Source organism: Triticum aestivum, chromosome 1A (assembly GCF_018294505.1).
Source record: "Triticum aestivum cultivar Chinese Spring chromosome 1A, IWGSC CS RefSeq v2.1, whole genome shotgun sequence".
In the NCBI taxonomy this organism is placed as follows: domain Eukaryota; kingdom Viridiplantae; phylum Streptophyta; class Magnoliopsida; order Poales; family Poaceae; genus Triticum; species Triticum aestivum.
The window spans coordinates 18170991-18190688 of NC_057794.1; the positions used below are offsets into that span (position 1 = coordinate 18170991).

At 51.1% G+C, this 19698-nt stretch overlaps 1 pseudogene; it reads right to left on the bottom strand.

The window, feature by feature from the left end:
* Positions 1-9270: 9270 nt before the first annotated feature.
* LOC123060525 (uncharacterized) lies at positions 9271-11701 on the bottom strand (annotated as a pseudogene).
* Positions 11702-19698: the final 7997 nt, after the last annotated feature.

Sequence of the window (19698 nt, forward strand, 5' to 3'; positions counted from 1 at the left end):
GGCGCCTTTTGCTTCTTTCCCGGCAGTGGGCAGTCTTTCCAATTTTTCAACAACTTGTCTATTTCCTCGCCGCTCCTCGTACACGGGCGTTTTTGGGGTTCGGTTTCACCACCGAACAGATCCTTGCGTTTCCTCCACGGGTCATCGTCGCGAAGCCACCTTCGATGTCCCATGAACACGGTTTTCGAAGACCCGGGATCTCTATCTAGCTGGCGATACGTTGTGTCATCCATGCACCTTACGCATCCAGAAAATCCGTGGACTACCTGCCCCGCAAGATATCCGTAACCGAGATAGTCGTGCACCGTCGTGAGCAGTGCGGCTCTCATAGGGAAATATTCTTTCTCTGCGGCGTCCCACGTATTGGCTGGCGTTTTCCACAGCGTGTCAAGCTCCTCTTTCAGCAGCCCCAGATACAGATTGATGTCGTTCCCTGGTTGTTTCGGCCCTTCAATTAGCATACTCATGTGAATGTACTTCCTCTTCATGCACAACCAGGGGGGAAGGTTGTACATCCACACAAACACAGGCCAGGTGCTATGTGTGCTTCTCTGGCTGCCAAACGGATTGACTCCATCGGTGCTCGCGCCCAGCACGATGTTCCTTGGATCGTTCCCAAATTTTGGGTATTCGAAGTTCAATGCTTGCCACTGGCTCGCATCCTTAGGGTGACTCAGCATCTTGTCTTTTTTATCTATCTCCGGATCATTTGCGTCATCTTCTCGCTTCTTCTCCTCCCTATCCGCGTGCCAACGCAGGAGCTTTGCTACCTTAGGATCCGCGAAATACCGCTGCAGACGAGGAGTGATCGGAAAGTACCACACCACTTTTCGAGGAGCTTTCTTCCTCTTCTTGTATCGAGTGACACCGCACACCGGACATATTGTAGACTCCGCGTGCTCGTCCCGATAAATGGTGCAATTGTTCATGCACACATGGTATTTCACGTGCGGTAAATCCAGAGGACACACGATTTTCTTTGCCTCCTCCAAACTGGTCGGGCACTTGTTCCCCTTGGGAAGACGTTCGTGCCAGAATGACATGTTCTCGTCGAAGCATGCGTCGGTCATTTTGTGTTTTACCTTCATCTCCAAAGCCATGAGCGTTACTTTCAGGCGAGTATCCTCGGGCCTGCATCCTTCATACAACGGAGTAACCGCGTCTAACTCAAGTTGATCCATCTTGGCTTTCTCTCGGGCGGCAGCTCTTGCGTTATCCGTCTGCTTGAGAAGCAGCTCTTGAATATGAGGGTCCTGCACCCAGCCCATCGATGGTCCAACGTCGTCTGCTCCGCCGGCATCATCATCATGTCCTGTATCTTCTACATGATGACTGTGTACAGCATCACCGTCGTGATCATCTCCTGGGAATTCTTCGTCTTCTCGCCCCCCGAGCCGCGGTGGTTGTCTTGCTGCCCTTCCTCATTTCTTGCCCGGCCCCCATGAACGACTTCGTAGTCATCTTCATCACCTTGCCACCGATAGCCATCCATGAAACCACGCAAGAGCAGGTGGTCCCGCACCTGCCCGGAATCTGGGTCCGCAATAAGGCTATTCAGCTTGCATCTTCGACACGGACATCTTATCTCCGTCTCGTTCTTTTGAAGCATCTCGGCCTTCGCGGACCTCAAAAATCTATTCATGATGCCTTCGGTCATCGTGCGGACCATGGTCGCCTGCGGGGTAGAGCAAAACGATATTTTAGAACCAAGAAAAAATTTGGCATGACTTTCCCTAAAAATAGGACCAAAAAGAATGCTTAATGCCAAAATTCTCGCCGAAACGGAAATGAATCAACACAAAATATTGGCAACTATCGCATTTCAAATACCGGTACACCTCCAAACACAAACACATATGCAACACCACAAACATATGCAACACCACGAACATACATAGATCTAGCTAGGCCATAAAAAGTGCATGTGCACATTGTTTGTAGGGAGAACAACATAAATATAGCTTCCCCCCTTACTTACCTAGCAAAACAAGGTAACTTAACCACTTAATTTGAATGAATCTATGGTGGAAATGAGGTGAAAAAGAGGAGGCACCCGAGACAAGGAGGAGGCGGTGGAGAGAATGAAGTGGGGAGAAAGTGAGTGTGGGAGGAGAGGCTGTCCAAACTATCTTGTTGCTGCCCACTTACTAATGGCGCACCAGCAACAAATGCGCCATGAGTAATCCAGGTTACTAATGGCGCACCCCCTAGCGGTGCGCCATTAAAACTTTTGCAAAAAAAGGAATAAAAGCAATAATAAAAAAAATAACATTAGTGGCGCACCTCCTGGATGGTGCGCCATTACTAGTTACAACTAGTAATGGCGCACCACCAGGGGATGCGCCATTAGTATGTTTGGACAGGCGCACTAGTTCAAAAAAAAAATTGGTACTAATGGCGCACCGTGGTCAGGGTGCGCCATTAGTAGTTTCAACACTAATGGCGCATCAGAGGGTGGTGCGCCATTAGTATATACTAATGGCGCACCACTTGTCTGGTGCGCCATTAGTGTCATTTCCATCTATAGCCCTTTTTCTAGTAGTGATCAATCAGGCCATGGGTCAAATAATGATGGATCTTCACCTGCACTAGGCCCAAACGCCAATGACCATGGTGGTTCTCCGAACCTTTGAGATCGAATATGGTTAGTGCCTACATATCTCCATGATTTTCATGATTTAGAGACCACTTGAAGATATTCATGATTTAGAGACAAGTAGCTATTAATTTTCATGATTTAGACAGCATTTGAAGATCTCCATGATTTAGAATCTTCCAAGTAGAGACCATACAAACCATTTGAAGATCAAATTTTTAAGTAGAAACAAGTAGAGACCATTTATTTTCATGATCTAGAGACCACTTGAAGCTATTTTTATTCATGATTTAGAGTGTTAAGTTGAATCAGTCTTATAATTAGAGACACATAGCTATTTATTTTTATGATTTAGAGACCATTTGATGATCTCCATGATTTAGAAACCTGTAAGTAGAGACTGTTTAAACCATTTGAAGATCAAACTTATAATAGAGACAAGTAGAGACCATTTGAAAGCATGATAGATTTGAACCATTTCAACCATGATCTTAATTAGCTATATGCATTCTTGAAGCTATTTATTTTCATGATTTAGAGACTAGTTGAAGCTATTTTTATTCATGATTTAGAGAGCACTCAAAGATATTCATGATTTACAGTGTTAAAATGAATCAATCTTATAAGTAGAAACAAGTAGCTATTTGTTTTCATGATTTATTCTTGAAGATTTTCATGATCTAGAATGTTAAATTGACATGTTCAAAATTGGACAAGGTCTTCAAGTACTTTCTTTTGTCTATTCGGCATCTTGATGATTTAAAGCCCTTTTTTTATTATGCCAACATTTGACATGTTGATGATTTCATCTTGTAGGTTGCCACACAGATGCTCTTTGGACTATGATATGGACATGAAGACATTTGTTGTAGTGCCAAATATTACGTACTGATGCCTGCTTTGTTCATTTGCTATGGAACACATTGTACTCTTGCTATGGAAAACTTTGTACTCTTATATTTGCTATGGACTAGCTCGCTATGGGCATTTGGTATACTCTGTGTGGTATTTGATATGAATGTGTTATGGAACAGTGCTATGAATTGTGTCATATTTGCTATGGAACAGTGCTATGAATTATGTGTCATCTGTGCCAAATTATGATTTATATTGTGTATACAAACTGTGCCAATTTATATCTGTGCCAAATTATGATATATATTGTGTGCCAAATAAATATATATTATGTCAAAAAAATACATAGCTTTTGCTGTCAATCAAATGGGGTTCTAGACGGCAAAAGTACCCATGTGGCGGAAGCCTGTGCAATCGGACTGCAGCCCAGCCCAGGGGTTTGCCGTCTGCCTTTTGTCTCTAGACGACAAAACTGGAGACTTTGCCGTCTATCTCTTGGGCCGCCTGACGGCAAAACTGGCGACTTTGTCGTCTGCCTCTTGGGCCGCCTGACAGTAAACGCAAGACTTTGCCATCAAACCTTCTGGCTTTGCCGTCCGCCGAGCTTAAAGCCTGACGGCAAACGTGTAACGGCGTCCGTCTCTGTTAGGCGACTTTTTTTTTGCCGTCTACACTGTATGGCTGACGGCAAACTGCGTTCACTGACGGCAAAGTCTATGCCGTCTACCCGACAAAAAGCTGACGGCAAAGTCTTACTTTGCCGATTTATGCTTCGCCGTCTAACTTTGCCGTCAACCAGATGACGGCAAAGTCTTTGCCATCTGTATTTCGCTCTTTACCGTCTGTAATCGCCAGACGGCAAAACTGTTGATTCATGTAGTGTCTAAGTACTCCCGCCATATATGCTTAATCTCCTCGTCCTTCACCAGGAGTTGGTCTGCTCCGTCCTTGATGCATTTGAATTGGCCGACATCCCTCCTCTTCCTCTCACGGATCTTGGCCATCTTGTAAATGTTCCTTTCACCTTCCTTCGTGCCTAGCCGTTGGTAGAGGCCCTCATACACCCGACCCCTTGCTTCACTGACATCTCTCTTTGCGGCCTTCTTCACCATCTTGTACTTCTCTATGTTGTCTGCACTCCTATCCAGGTATAGGCGTCTGAAACAATCTTTCTTCTCCTTAATCGCTTTCTGGGCATCATCATTCCACCACCAGGTATCCTTAGCTTCGCTTCTCCTTTCCTTGGACACTCAAAACTCCTCTAAGGCCACCTTACGAATGGAAGTCGCCATTTTCATCCACACATTGTCTGCATCCCCTCCTTCCTCCCAAGGGCCCTCCTTAATGACCCCCTCCTTGAAGGCCTGAGCTACCTCCCCCTTGAGCTTCCACCACTTTGTTCTAGAGACTTTGGCACGCTTATCCCGCTGGACACGGATCCGAAAGCGGAAGTCAGCAACCAGCAGCCTACGCTGAGGGACAACACTCTCACCAAGTATCACCCTACAATTTAGGCACGCACGCCTATCTTCTCTTCTCGAGAGGATGAAATCAATCTAGCTAGAGTGTTGCCACTACTAAGAGTCACAAGATGTGATTCTCTCTTTTTAAAGAGGGTGTTATCTACGATCATGTCGTAGGCTAGAGCAAAGCTCAAGACATCTTTTCCTTCTTGATTCCTGATGCCATAGCCAAAGCCCCCATGCACCCCTTCAAAACCAGTGTTAGATGTACCCACGTGGCCATTGAGGACTCCTCCTATGAAGAGCTTCTCGCCAATCGGTACACTCCTAACCATGTCCTCTAGGCCTTCCCAGAACTCCCTCTTGGTGTTCTCATTGTGGGCTACTTGTGAGGCATACACGCTGATAACATTGAGAGCTAAGTCCCCAACTACCAGCTTGACCAGGATAATCCGGTCCCCACGTCTCTTGACGTCTACCACTCCATCCTTGAGGCTCTTGTTGATCAAGATGCCTACGCCATTTCTGTTTGCAGCCGTCCATTTACCACAGCTTGAAGCCGGTATCCTACCCCTCCTTCGCCTTCTAACCCCTCCATTTGGTTTCTTGGACGCAAAGGATATCAACACTTCTCCTCACCGCTGCATCAACTAGCTCCCGAAGCTTCCCTGTCAGAGACTCTACGTTTCATCTACCTAAGCGAATCCTTCTAGGCTCGGCTAGCTTCCTTACCCATCACACTGGTCGAGTCAAATGCGAAGACCCTTGCTCATCTTCCACTACATCTGGGCGTCGATGTAGCGCGCCACTAAGGATGCGACGACCCAATCCTTGCTCACTTGACACCGTATCCAGATCAAGATACGGCGCGCCACCCGGGGGGGGGGGGGGGGGGCTTGACCATTTGACACCACACCCGGGTTCCGATGTGGCGCGTCGCTGAGAGGGTTACCCCATAACGAAAATCTTTTGGGTTTCATCTCCATAAAAGTGGCTGGGTTTTTACGTTGGCTTGCCAAGCCTATCACAACCCACCTTCTTTACCGGGGATTGGGACCGGCTATGTTGAGACAACATAAGCGGAGTTAAAAAAAAAGTTCCGCTCAACATTCAAAAAATTGTTTCTGTATAAAGTGGTCATCTTAGCGAATGATGATCTTGTAGAAAGAGATGACACGAGCACCAACTTGGTAGGTGGGTGTCTGTTAGCTCCAATGTCAACTTTGGTTGTTGCGGATATTAGAGAGCACTTTCATAACAAGTAGATTCAATTAATTGTACTCATCTGCTCACTAATTCTGCTACATACAACATGCAGAATTTTGACTGTTCATTGAACTCATGATCTCAGCTTAAATAATCATTTTCCGATATGTGATTCAGGTATTTCATTGCAATAGACGACCATATGCAAACAGATCACTGGAGTACCATGGTATGTGCCTTCCTTCCCAACAGATAATGGTGCAAGTAGCAGAGTACAGTCAGTAGTTAACGCTTGCAGCTCTGAGAAGGGCTATGTGCAGAAAGTAAGAAGACATGGTAATTGAGAAGCACTCGAAACAATTGTTCTTCAAGAAAGCTTCAGTTGACATGGAGCCAGCTTCAGCAGAGATTCTGAAGAAATATGATGGCCAACCACTTGTTCTTGTTAGCATGGCTGACAAGATCCGGCTGCCATGATGTGTGCAGGCAGCTAGGCCATCGTCTCGAGAAGGACGAGCGACGCCTTAGATAGAATGCGACAGGTGCTCACCCATAGCTATGCGAGTCTGACAGGCAATGCTCCCGTCCCAAGGATTGCTTGCTGTATTTTGGTGTGTTTCCGAGTGATCATCCTATTAGGAGAAATAGCCTGATGAGGCCTAGGGATTCGTAAAATCAGAGCATTCATCGAGCGAGCCCATGGATGTGGCAGGCAGCAATGACAAGGTGAAGACACGCCCAGCTTATGGCATGATCCGTGAGTTCATCACGCACATGTCCGCTTCCCAGAACTTCAATACCTTGTCTTGCAGTGTGGCAGTAATATGTCCGCCGGCTTTCTATACAGAATAACTGCAATGTGGCAGTAATATCTCACAATATTTGGGCAGGTTGGTGTTGCCAATTTTGATCTCCGCGAGTATCAACTGCTGCTGAGATTCCTAGATGTGTCCAAGAATGCGTCAAATAGGGAGAGATCATCTCAAATGCAGTACATAGACAACCTTCTGCTTCTAAAATATCTGAGCCTTGGGACCGCTTTTAATCACAGCCTTTGAAAAGGGGATCGAAAAACTGAGGCTTCTAGAGACACTAGTCGATCTAAGGAGAACCAAGGTGGAGGTTCAAGGTTTCGGAACTGCACAACTTTTTCTTGACAGGACAATTCAACTTGGAGAAACTAGCAGGATTTGATACCGATGAAACCCGAGGGTTTCCAAATAACATGACTCACACGGAAAAACAAAGCAAGGCGAACTTGTCTCTTCCGGATGGTATTCAAAGATACAGAGGAGCCAGAACAAGTTGTTGGCACTTGGCACCCAAGTGCTATTTTCTTTAAAAAAAATCGGGGCAGTACCCAAATGCTCTGCCAGGACAAAGAAGCGCAAGTATTCTGCAGCCCAGTCAAGTTCAAATGATGAACTTAGTTCTTCTTTCAATGATGTCGGAAGATGCCTTCTAGTACCCATTGATCCTGGTCAGTGATGCAGCAGGTTAGGTTAGTTCTATCATCTGTTCCTTTTCTCTTTTCTGTTTTGCTTCTTGGATTCAGCACCCAAATTTTCTGACGGCCTTTAAATTTGCACCAATATGGTGGTTTATGGTCTTGCATTAGATAATTTTGCAAGCCGGAGTAATTGCTCTTTTAAAGAAAGCAATATATAATATAAAAATATACTGGATGGATTTCACCTTATATGTTAGCCCAGAAATTATCCGCCGTGGAATTGATGATCATTACGGTGAAGCTGAAAGCCATCACGGGCAAGTCGCCCGCGGGTACAGACAGATGAATCAGCCGCGGCAGTTTAAACCGGAGCGGACGGGCGAGTCAATCGTGTTGTGTTGATGTAGCAGAGGCCACGACTTGCGCACGTACCCGTCGAGCAGTACGGTACGGACAAGTGCTAGTGCAAAAAATAATTTGGCGCACGCCCCTTACGACACCTTTGTAATGAATAATGATCCTGCGAAAAAATACCACAAACCAAAGTAATTGTTTTTAAACAATTTAATATGTGTTGATCAAATACATAGAAAAGATAGCACCTGGTCTTTTCATCGGATGAACGTGGACAATGATACTGAGCGTAGTCAGACATAAAAGATAATCCGTACAGATGCAGGTCATCTACGTGTTTTTCCTTCGCCCTTTTTCCCTTTTCAAAATAATAATTGTCCGCATGTAGACTTTGATGTGTGACGACAAGTAGCATCGGTGGTTCCTGTAGTACTTTTTCTAAACAAGTATGCATCTGCGTGCTTGTGAACCAACTGGGTGCCGCGGGAGACGGACGGCGTGCGGAGCTCTTGGCCCTGGGTTGGATCGAGGCCACGGGCAGCGGCTTCTCCGGCGGCTCAACAACACAGGGATCCACGGCGGGTTATGGCCACGGGAACGGCGGTCTATCCCGAGATTGAACGGGGCAGGTCGCGGAGGTGGAGCAGAGGACGGGCGTGATGCGGAGGTGGCCGGCGCTCAAGCGAGGCTGCATGAGGCCATGGCTGCTCGGAACCCAGCACAACAATGGAGGCGGCTTGGAGGCTCCCTGGCAGTCGGCGGTTCACGGTGAGGTCGGCAGAAAAGCGCGAGGCCAAGGCGGCTTGGCATGAGCAGCCCGGAAGGCAGCGGAGGCGGAGCTGACGGGTTGAAGAAGAACAGAGGCAGAGGCCGGCGAAACAGCTTGGGCGACTCAGCGCGAGTCTGTTTCTGGGTCGTGCGCTTTGCCAAGTCCACGTCCGCCGACAATAGCTTGAGACACCAAGAGATCAAGGCAACACGAAAACCTGCCGGAGCTTGATGGTGACGGGGGCCAACAATAACCTGAGACTACGGTGGCGGTAGCTCCTATTCCTTCATCTTCGACGGCAATGTCACCCCTGCTTCTCTACCTCCCCTGACCACACAAGACAAAATAGTTGCCATGGAGAGGACAAGAAGCACCCAAAGTCTTGTAGTTGTCCGCTATATACCACAAAATAGTTTTTTCAAGTCCTAGGAGATTAATCCACACCCTCAGCAGCCTTGCATCATAGAATCCTAGTTGCGACGCTATCTTCATACCAAGTCTTGAACATCATTCACTTCTTCGAGGTGTCAATCCACTTTTGGTGTCTTAATCCTTGTCAAAGTTCTGTCAACTACAATATACCATGAAAAAAGTTTAGTCTGGAATCTAAACTAGACTACCAGATTGAGATATTAGTACAGCTGAATACCTGATATATAAACAGAAAGCTGCACTCCTGTAAGAGGCATGTAATGCTAGCAGAATGAAACATGAACTTTACATAAAGGACAACATTCCACGCATGCACAAGAACATGCAAAATGGTTTATACAACCCTCCTAGACTAACGCAAAGACTGTCATCATGGCAAACAGCAAACAATGGAGACTTTTCAGAGCAATTGCAATTGAATATGGAACATGGCAAACAATGCAATAGCATTGACAAAAAATAACAGATTAAATGCTGAATGATACCCACTTTTATGTAGCTACTTGTACACACATCAACGGATGAGTATTGACCACTAAGGGAACATGAAAATAAGTAGAGACATCGTGTGTGTTGTGTCAGGCTTTATCTTGAACTAAAACCACGACGAGTAAATCAGAACGGAGGGAGTATTTAGCTAAATCATATTTCAACAATCTGTTGCCATCTGAAGCCTGACATTACCAAACTTGAAGCGTCTGCCAACAACCCCAAGGTTATTTACAGTATTTGTAGTGCTTCTGTTGTTGCCATTTGAGTTTTCCCCTAACCAGCGACCAAGTCGGTGTTCTTGTCAAAAACCAAACATTACGGGTATTTAGCCTAATAGGAAAAGAACATATTGATGCATGACCATCAATTTTCATATATAGAATCACATGGCCATTTTCTATGTGTATATGACTATCTGATGGGCGTTGCAGTCCCCGCTTAAACTATGGGGCAGTTGATCCCAAAAGTTACTATTCCATAGAAAAACCTAGAGAGCAATGCAAACTTCAATGAAAATAAAGCACTTCGCCACACAGTTATGCATCCCTAGCCCCTGACACCACCACTGGTCCAAAGAAAGGGACGGTGATAGACAAATACCTTCTTACCGCTTGGCAACCACTTCGTCCTAAAAGGATAAAACATCTAAAACTGTTCTAAATTCATCTCCTGAACAAAACGACTAAAAGTCACAAAGCAACTAATGACACATGGTGCTAATTTTAAAAAGCACTGGACCAAGGGGGAGTTCATGGTTTCCACAATCACATCCATACAAATGTTTCAGCGTAGCTTGGAATGGGGAGGAGTTTGGGAGTAGAGCCCTCACCTGATATTGTGCTCGTGGCGGATTCTTTCGAAACTGTTGACAAAATCCCCCTCCTTGATAGCATTGGAACCATGGTCGGCCAGTTGTTGCGCCTGATTTACTATTTTCTGCTCCTCTACACCCTCCTCACCACCTGCCCCCTCGCCAGGCTTCGACAGCAACAGATTTTGGTGGTCGCCTCGGGGCACAGGAGTGTAGAAAGTGACAACAGGAACCACATTACGGAAGCTAGAATCATCGCGCAGCTTCCTCACCTGCTCAGATTGCAGCTCAATTGTGAAGAGGCCGGCCATCGTACAAACAAAAATGGCATTTTCTCCCTCAGCAAAGCCCACCACTAGCACTCTATAACCTTCATCCAAGCGAGCACTAGTTGGGAGCAAATTGCACGGGGAGATGACCCGGCTGAGCACCCATCGTGCATCAGTGCCATCACTCGCATCTCTTGTCCACAATTTGAGATGCGGATGCACGTGTTGGATTACTCCCAGCCCACCGTCGTCTGCGAGCACGAGATTATACAGGCCAAAGTGGTTGTCTGCTGCGCTGAACACAGTCAGGGAGTGCCTGGAGAAGTCGTACTCCAGGATCGACCCACTCTCCTCGTGGTCGTAGAAGACGAAGTAGAGCTGAGAGGTGGCGACGAGAACGCCGGAATGTTGTATGTATACCATTAAGTCGCCGTGTGTCGAGGCCGGCTCGCCCCAGGCACCGGTCTCCGACAAGTACACGCACGCCGACGTGCCATACCTGCCGGGGAAGACAAAAGGCACGCGGAAAGGGCCCCCGAGGCAGTCGCGGTGGTCGCACCCATCCGCCGCGCAGAGCACGGCCGCAGCCAAGTAGCCGCGCTCCAACGCCGCGGGCACAGGCACGAGGTGCTGGGCGCCCATGATTGGCTCCCACACCAGGAGTTCCTTGGCGTCCTCGCACTTGTGGAAGAAGAGGGCGCGGCCGTGGCGGCAGTCACGGGCCAGCCAGGACCGGCCGTCCGGGATGGCGAGGGAGAAGGGCGAGGCCGTGGTGGGGATGAAGCAGGGGGCGCGGTCGCTGGCCTGGTCGTGGAGGAGGCCGAGCACAGGGGGTTCCCCGTGGAGCTCGTGGAGGCGGCGGCGGAAGCCGGGGCCGGAGATGGCGCCGCTCCAGGCCTTGGAGACGAGGAAGGAACGGAGGAGGCCGGCAGGGTCGTTGGGCGGGAGGTGGAGGAGGTCTCCTCGACGAGCTCGTCCGGGAGCGCCGGCGGCGGCGGCGCCATGGCGGTCGCTAGGTCTTTGGTTGGGTCCGTGCGGTGGGGGAGACAGTGGAGGGGAATGGTTCGGCTCAACCAGTTCAGTCCGAGGAGATTGGGCTCGACTCTGCCGTACACACAAACCGCCTACCTGAAGTTTCCTTTTTTTTCCTTTGGGCACTCAGGGCGCTAAAAAAGAGCGGTTTGGGGGCAAATCGACGCAAGTTCGGTCCTGAGGGTGACCTAGCTCCCAGTCACGCCCCCACGCGCCGCCACCAGGACGCGGAAAATTCGAACTTGGCCGTTCCCGCTCACAAAAGACGCCACAAATCCGGCGATCGCAAGTCATAGTTTGGCGTACAAAAAATAGAGCGGTAGAAGTTCGCGTGTGCAATGCATCACTCGGCGGGCTTTGCCCCAGGCGTCGGCAGAGTTGGCGTGCGCGGGCTTGGCGGTGTCGGAGCTGCTTCTGCGCTGGGCTGTGTCGGCGCGGCTTTGGTGGTGCTGGGCGTCGTGGAGGCGTCATCACGCGGGCTTGGCGGTGGTGGCGGCGGCGGCGTGGGCGTCGGCGTCGGCGGCGCTGTCGAGGGAAGCTGGTTCAGGATGAGGCCGCGCTCCGCCAAGTACCACGCCTTGACCACCTCGTCGGTGCTCTGGAGCATGTTCGCCCCGCCAAGCAGGAAAGCCAGATCGGTGTTTCTCTTCTTCGCGGCGACGTTGGTCCGGAGCAGGTCGAGCTTGACGGCGCTGCTCGACATCAACACCGACCACCGTGCATCGGTCTTCTCTTCACGAAGGACGGCTCGGGCCTGCGCGTCGGCGAGACAGTGCTCGATGGACTCCTGCACTCGAGTGGTAGCCGCGTCGGCGTATTTCACCTTCTTGGCACCTTTGTTGACGTCCGGCCGCTCTTCCGATGCGCTAGGGGTCGGCGCGTCCGGCTTGTAGGTCTCCTTGGCCTTGTCGAGGGTGCGCCGGACTTCCACCCACTTCTCGCACTTGTCAATGCGCTTGTAGATGTGGGGGTACTTGAATTCGGCGTCGTTGTTGCTCTGCCGGTACAGGGCGAACATGCGCAGCAACTGCGCGGAGGAACAAACAGTTGGCCGGCGTACACGGCGAAGAGAGGCGGGTGACCGGCGTGGCATACCTGATCCTCAATGCTGGGCCGCTCTCCGGGCGAGCCACGACCTCCTCGACGCCCCCATGCCATTTTTTGCACACCCCCTGGATACGCCCCCAATGGTTCGCCATCGCCTTGGAGCCGTGTTGCATGTAGACGCCTTTGAAGTAGGGGTCGACGAGCTTGCGCTCATCGAACTCGACCTTGATGCGGTCCCAGTACGTCTCGATGCTCTGGTTCGTCCCGGTGGTCGGGTCGAGGCAGACGACTTTCCATGCTTCGGCGAGGCATTCCTCCTCCTTGGACGCCCACTTCATGCATGGCTTGCCTGACCTGGCCGCCCGCTTCTTCTTATTCTTGCGCCCCTTCGCCGGAACCGGCGCCGGCTCCTCCTCCTACTCCTCCTTGTCGTCCTCCTCCTCCTGCTCCTGCTCCTCCTGCTCGTCCTCGCTGTAGACGTAGCCGAGCTCGCCGTCCATGCCGCCGCTGAGATCCATCGTCTCGTCCTGGGTGACAAACCCGGGAGATGCGGCGGCCGCGGCCGAACCTGCCGCGATGATGTCGTCCATGTCGGCCTCGGTCTCGTCAGTGTCGCCGAGGTGCGAGAAGGGCAGCGGGCCACGGCGGACTGGGGGCGTCGGGGAGGAAGCGTAGGCGGGCGGTGAGTAGTTGTATGGAGGGTACTTCACGCCGGCGAAGGCGGGAGAGGGCGTGCACTGGGCCGGGTATCCATGGGGGAAGGTGACGTTTGGGTTGAACCCACCGTGCGCGTCCCCGTCGGCGTAGCCCGGCGAGGGAGATCCCCATGGCTGCGGTGAGCCGACGCCTTGCTGGCCCCAGGGCGCGTACTAGACATGGCTTCCGGGTGGATTCATCATCCCCGCGCGAGTCGCCTCGGCCTCGGCTTGGTCCGCTGATGAGGCAGCCGCAGCCGCGCACTCCACGTTGTCACGAGCCTTCTTGGCGATGGCCCTGTTCTGCCGGTCGGCGGTGACAGCCTCCCGTCGCTGAACTTCCGCCCTCCACTCGACGTTTGACATGCCCAGTGGCTTGGTCGGCGGCGCCCTCGGCTTCCTCTGCTTCGACAGGGCGACGGAGGCGGTCGCGCTTGCCGCCGCGCGGGGGTCGATGTACTTCTTCGGTGGCATGGCGGCCGGCTGGGAGGCGAGCGGGAGGGAGATTGGCGGGAGGTAGGAAGAGTATGGGAGGGAAGTGGGGAAAAAGCGGGAAGAAACAGCGGGAAGAGGCGCTCAACTCGCCGACAAGGCGGCCCCACATGCCCTTTCCTCTTGTGCCGATGCCCCAGGCGCCCCCCAGGGCGCCGGGTTCGACCTGGGACCGTCGGCACCATTTTCCCCCGAGCTGGCGAAAAACGGGCTTCTGGGGACGCGCCTAGGCCGTTTTTTCGGCGCCGGTGTGGCAAAAACGCCTGGGAAGGGGCTATTGGGGGCGCGGCTGGAGATGCTCTAATAGGCGCCGGTGCGCCGGCCCAAATTTGGGCCGGTCACACCCCAGGCGCATGATTAGCGCATCGTCAACCGCCTGATTTGCCAGCTGGCCCATGTCCCTCGTTGACTTCATCTTCCACCATTGCGAGATCCTTAAAATCCCCCCTTCCTTGCGAGTAGTTCCTGCACCACCCCTCGTCCCCGCCGGCTGCAGACCTCGCAACAGGTCGCGCCTCACCCCCCCCTTTAGATCGCAGTTGGCCGCCTCCGCCTCGCCGGCGGTTGTCGCTCCTCGTTTCAGAAACAACGCAAAAGACAGCCGATGCATCTCATGTTTCAGCACCTAGCCCCGCCGTCTTCGTAGCGCGCCCGTCGCAGCACCACCGTGCTGCCGGCCGCACCTCACGCCGTCGTCTCCTCATACCATTGGTGTTCCCCTCGTTGAAGCTTTTTCCACATGTGGAAGATTTTTCGTCATTGCCGCTTGAAGTTTTTCCTCCCGTTAGTTGAAGCTTTTCCATCGCTGCTTGAAGCTTTTTTTACCATTGAAGCTTTTTTCTCGTGGTGGAAAGATTTTTCCTCATGACACTTGAAGCTTTTTGTCTAGCTGGATGAAGCTTTTACACAGCCGGTTCAAGCTTTTTCCAAAACGGTTGAAGCATTTTCTCTCCAGTGGAAGCTTTTTCCCCATGCCGCCTTGAAGCTTTTTCCACAGCCGACACTTACTAGTACCAGCAAAATAAAATGCCGCTTTCTAGCTCACCTATGCACTGGTTGTAGCATTTTTTTCTCTGGTTCCAGTATTCCCCACACTGGATGCAGCATTTGCGACCACCGTGTCCCAGCCATAGCGCAACCAGTGGCGGCGGCCGGCAGGTAGCAGTTAGGCAGTCCCCCTGGCTCGCGAAGCACACGGCCGGCAGCAGCACTGGTAGGCAGCAACGCGGGGAAAGGAAGAAGAAATACAGCCAAGGGAAATGATGTGTCTGGAGGTAGGGGATGAAGGCAGGAGTTAGGGAAAAGATAAGGGAGGAGGGGTGGTCCACGTGGGGGCCCAACAAAAACAGGAGTCTCGCGTGGGGTGCGGCTTGGGCGGGCACGGGGCGCCAGCGTGGCTCGCGACTGGCCGAAGGTTCGCCGGTGCCCCGGTGTGAAACGTTTCCCTTTTCCTTTTTCTGGTCAGACGAGATTATATATTTGATATTCTGAACTTCTCCATGATTACCTATTTTTTGGGTGTTTCTGTTTGCCATGGAAATTGTGAAACTCTTTAAATTGCTCAATCGATATCTCGCTCCGTCCATCGGCGGCCGTGTTGTAAAGCATCATCAGTGGTGGTGGTGTAGCTGCAAGGTAGCATCATGGAGGCACCGACGACAGGGACGGTGGCCATCATCGCTCTCTGGCTTTTTGAAGCATCGAAGCAAATGTGTGGCGAGGGGTGAGCAGGCAGTGGACGGTGTCATGCCTCGGCGGAGTTGCACTTGTTGGATCGCACCATCCACTGTTGTAAGACTGCCGTCATCGGTATCACGGTTAAGGCGTCGGTGCTGTAGTCGTGCAGTTCGCAACATCCTCGTTGCTGCAGAAGGTTGCATTCGTCGCTAGGCTTGTTGGGTGTAGATCCAAAGAGAAGTAAGACGCACTCCACACTTTGATCGTATGGCTGATCAGGTGGCTGGTCTTTCTCTGAGATTAGCCGGCTGACGCCTAGCAGCCTTCATGAAAGTTATGCAATAAGAGCCAATTCTAGTGATGCCTCAATTTATAACTTTTACTCAAACAACACAACCACGTACCAATATGTAAATTGAGAGGTCATTGTTGATGTCAAGTTATATATCCTGACCATGTTTACAAAATTTGACTGTATTCACATATTGTTGATGTCAAGTTATATATTGCAAACATGTAAGCTCTTCTGATTTCACCTTGTTTATTAGGGCAGCTCCAATGGCGACCTACAAAAAATTTCCCACATCCGTCCACGCTCAGGGGGGGACTAGTCCGGGGACACGGATGCGGGAGGTTGCTATCCAACCGCAACCGCATACATTTCAAACTCTTTTTCAACAAACCTGATGAAATTCATGCAAACACGACCGGATTTCATATAAATATGACGGATTTCATACAAACCGGACGAAAATGTTTACACTTTGGACATATTTTAACTAAAATGGTAAAACTATGTGCACGTACGGTCGCGTGAGCTTCCACTCCCACGACAAAGATACACTACACTAGTCTACGGCCGGCTGCGGCGGATCCCTTTGTCTTCCCCTTGTCCGGCAGCCCACTCACCGGACCGTCGGGAGCCCCGAAGGTATATGCTTCAGCGCAAATGGCGGCTGGCTTCCCCACCGTTTATCGCAGTGGAACTGCCGACTGATGCTTCAACCGGAGGGGAAGGGGTGCCTCCGCTTCCGTGAAGCCCAGACAAGGGTTGATGGTGGTCTGCACTGAAGAAGAATCAGACAAGACACCGGATGTGTACGCTGGCATCGCCTCGGCAGTGGCCTTCCTGGGACCCAAGCGGCAACAGCCTCCCGTATTCTACTTTCCCTTGATGTTGCCGGCGGACGCGGACGCGCTGGTCACCGACTCGTCAATCTCTATGCAACTGGCTTCTTTCTGTGCCGGTTGGGCGCGGTTACGCACCTGTTGATGGTGGATGGCGCGATCGCAAGCACGGGAGGGGTGGTACGACACGGTGTCGTCCACGGCAGCGACGATGCCCGTGCCGTTGTGCTCCCCGTCGTGTCGGCCTGGAGCAACTCGCCCCTCCTCTACTAGCTGGCTTAGAGCGGCGAGTTGTTTAACCACGCGCCGGCTTGGGCGGCAACTTGCTCCGTCGAGCTAGGCAAGGAAGGTGGAGCAGCGAGCTGCCTCACCCGTATCTAGCGGGCTCGGTGGGCCACCCAACCGGCTTTTATGCCGGAGAACTGTTCTTCCTTCTCATCGGATGCGGCGGACTTGGTGGTGCGATTCTTGCCCGGCTTCTGGCCTCGTTTAAATAGAGGGCAAATGAGAGGAGATTGTCCGGTGTTGCATTTAATGTCGGCCCGGTTGTGAACGAATGTGTGGCCGGAGTAATTTTCTCGGCTTCCACGCGGGTTTAATGGAGGCGTTTAATGCGGCGATGAGGCGTGTTCAGTCGGGTGTGTAGCAAGCGGTGCCCTCGGCCGGTGCACCACTTCAATGGCGGAGGCAGTGATAGGTCATGTCCGCTTTGAGACGTCTTCAATGTGGAGCATGGCACTCTACAGTGGCATGAATGCTGGCAGTTGACGCCAGGCAGGAACGCGCGCGGGCGAGGAAGGAGGGGTTTGAGTGGACCAAGGCGGTCAGAAAAGGGCTTGGGAGCGGTTCAGACTCTCGCAAAGCCTCCACGTTTGTTTCCGATTTGCGGGAGAAAGTACATCCTGACCGTGCCGCGCACCAATACATGACCACTTTGACGATAGCTTCTGTGATCTGGACGCATGTGTGAGGTGTTTGCGGGTCTGCCTTAGCACGACAGACCCAAATTTGACTGTGTAATGATGGATTAAAATCCTTGATTACAGAACCAACTATGCATCTACAGGTTGAGCTGCATTTTTTGGATAGGCTGTAGGAATTGAATTTGCCAAGACCAATTCTAGCACATCTTTGAGATTGGACACCGGAATCACCGGACCAACAATTTGTTCCCTTTTCTTGAGAAAAGACAGCATTGTCTTTCTCTTAACTAGTACTAGTTGCACAATCCACTTTAAAAAATCGTTATGATTTGATATGTACACAAGCAATGAGCATGTGTTCTTTATGCTGCTCTAATTTGCTTCTCTCTGTGCTCTGGTATGTACATTGCCCCTACCCATGTTATACAAAGCAATGAGCATGTCTCTCTCTGCTCTGGTATATACATGATTTGATAACTACTTTTGTAGGGATATACCCCGCGGTATGACCCGGCCGGAAGTATGACCCGACCGGGCTTGGCGCTTCACTGATGACCCGTCGGAGGACTGGCGACTCACGGGTCTGGCGGCTCACTGGTCAGATGACTCACGGATGACCCCGACGGCGGGTCACATAGAAGACTAGACCCAAGGCCCAGTAGGCTGGCTCATATTATGATGGGCCGGCTTAAGACGGAAGGCATGAGAAATATTTCATTTATGAAGAAGCAAGACCCGGACTTGTAATCAACTAGTAAGAGAATAAACTAGTCCTAGTCCTATTAGGACTCCACATGTAACCCGCCCTCTAACTTATATAAGGAGGGGCAGGGCTCCTCAAAGAGGGACAAGCAACAAGAAACAATATATAAGGCTAGACACAAAGAGCCGGCCTACCGGCGACTCCCTCATGATCATAATGAGACCTAGCCACAAACAGCATGTAGGATTATTACCGGATGATATTTCACGGGGCCCAAAGCTGTCTAAACCATTGTCTTGTGTCGCATCTCTCGATTTCGCTCAACCCCTCTCAAGCTACCACATAGATGTGTTGGCCTCGCGACTAAGTCCTGACCAAAGTTTAAGATCGCGGGCTAACCCATTTCGCGGCTGGCTCATGCAAACGCTAAAGCCGCTATAGCCGGAGATAGCGGCCGCTAACCCAGTTCGCGGGAACAGTAACATGTGCACGTATATCCCCCATCCAAACCAGTACATGTGCATATTTATCTCAAAAAGCAGGGGATTTTTCAGCAGAAAACAAAGGACTTTCTGAAGCAGAGGAAGCAGAGAGCAGAAGTTGATGGTCAGAGCTGGTTCTTGTTCTTGATCTTCATTTTCTGCTTGTCCTTCATCAACATTTGGCACCACCTGGACCTGAACCTCCAACCTGAACCACTATACCTGAAACTACAAGTTTGCAATTCAATCCCAAGAGCCTGACGTGCTGCTCGTGGTCGCGGAGTCGTGCAATGACCCCTTGGCGCCGGCTGCCTTGCCGTGGTCGTTGCCTTACTACCTCGCTACCTTGCTGCCTTGCCGCCTTTCCCGTCACCGGATCCAGTTTCTGGCGAAGCAGCAGCCGGCCTGCCGACCGCGGCTAGGAAGAACGGCGCAGCCGCCGCAACCTTTTCGGTGGGAGGGAGAGAGAAGGGAACGGAGAGACCATGCTAGGTTCGTGGAGGAAGTGCTATCTATCCGCAGGGATTTGGGTTGACCTCTATTTGGGCCTCTCTTTCAGAATTTTGGCCCATCCCAGCGAAACTGAAGCGAACGCAAAGTCAAATCGCGCCGTTTTGCGGGCGATCGCTCGATTAGCGGCAGTTTGCGTTTTTTAAGGCATTGCGTCGCGGGGAGGTCTCCAGGCCGCGATTGCGCCACGATCGCTCACTTTTCGCCCGCGATCTAAAACTTTGGTCCTGACACTAAGGACATCTGCCATGACAATTCCACGATAGTTGGCGCCCACCGTGAGGCTTGCGCACGGTGATGTTGAGTTCTTGG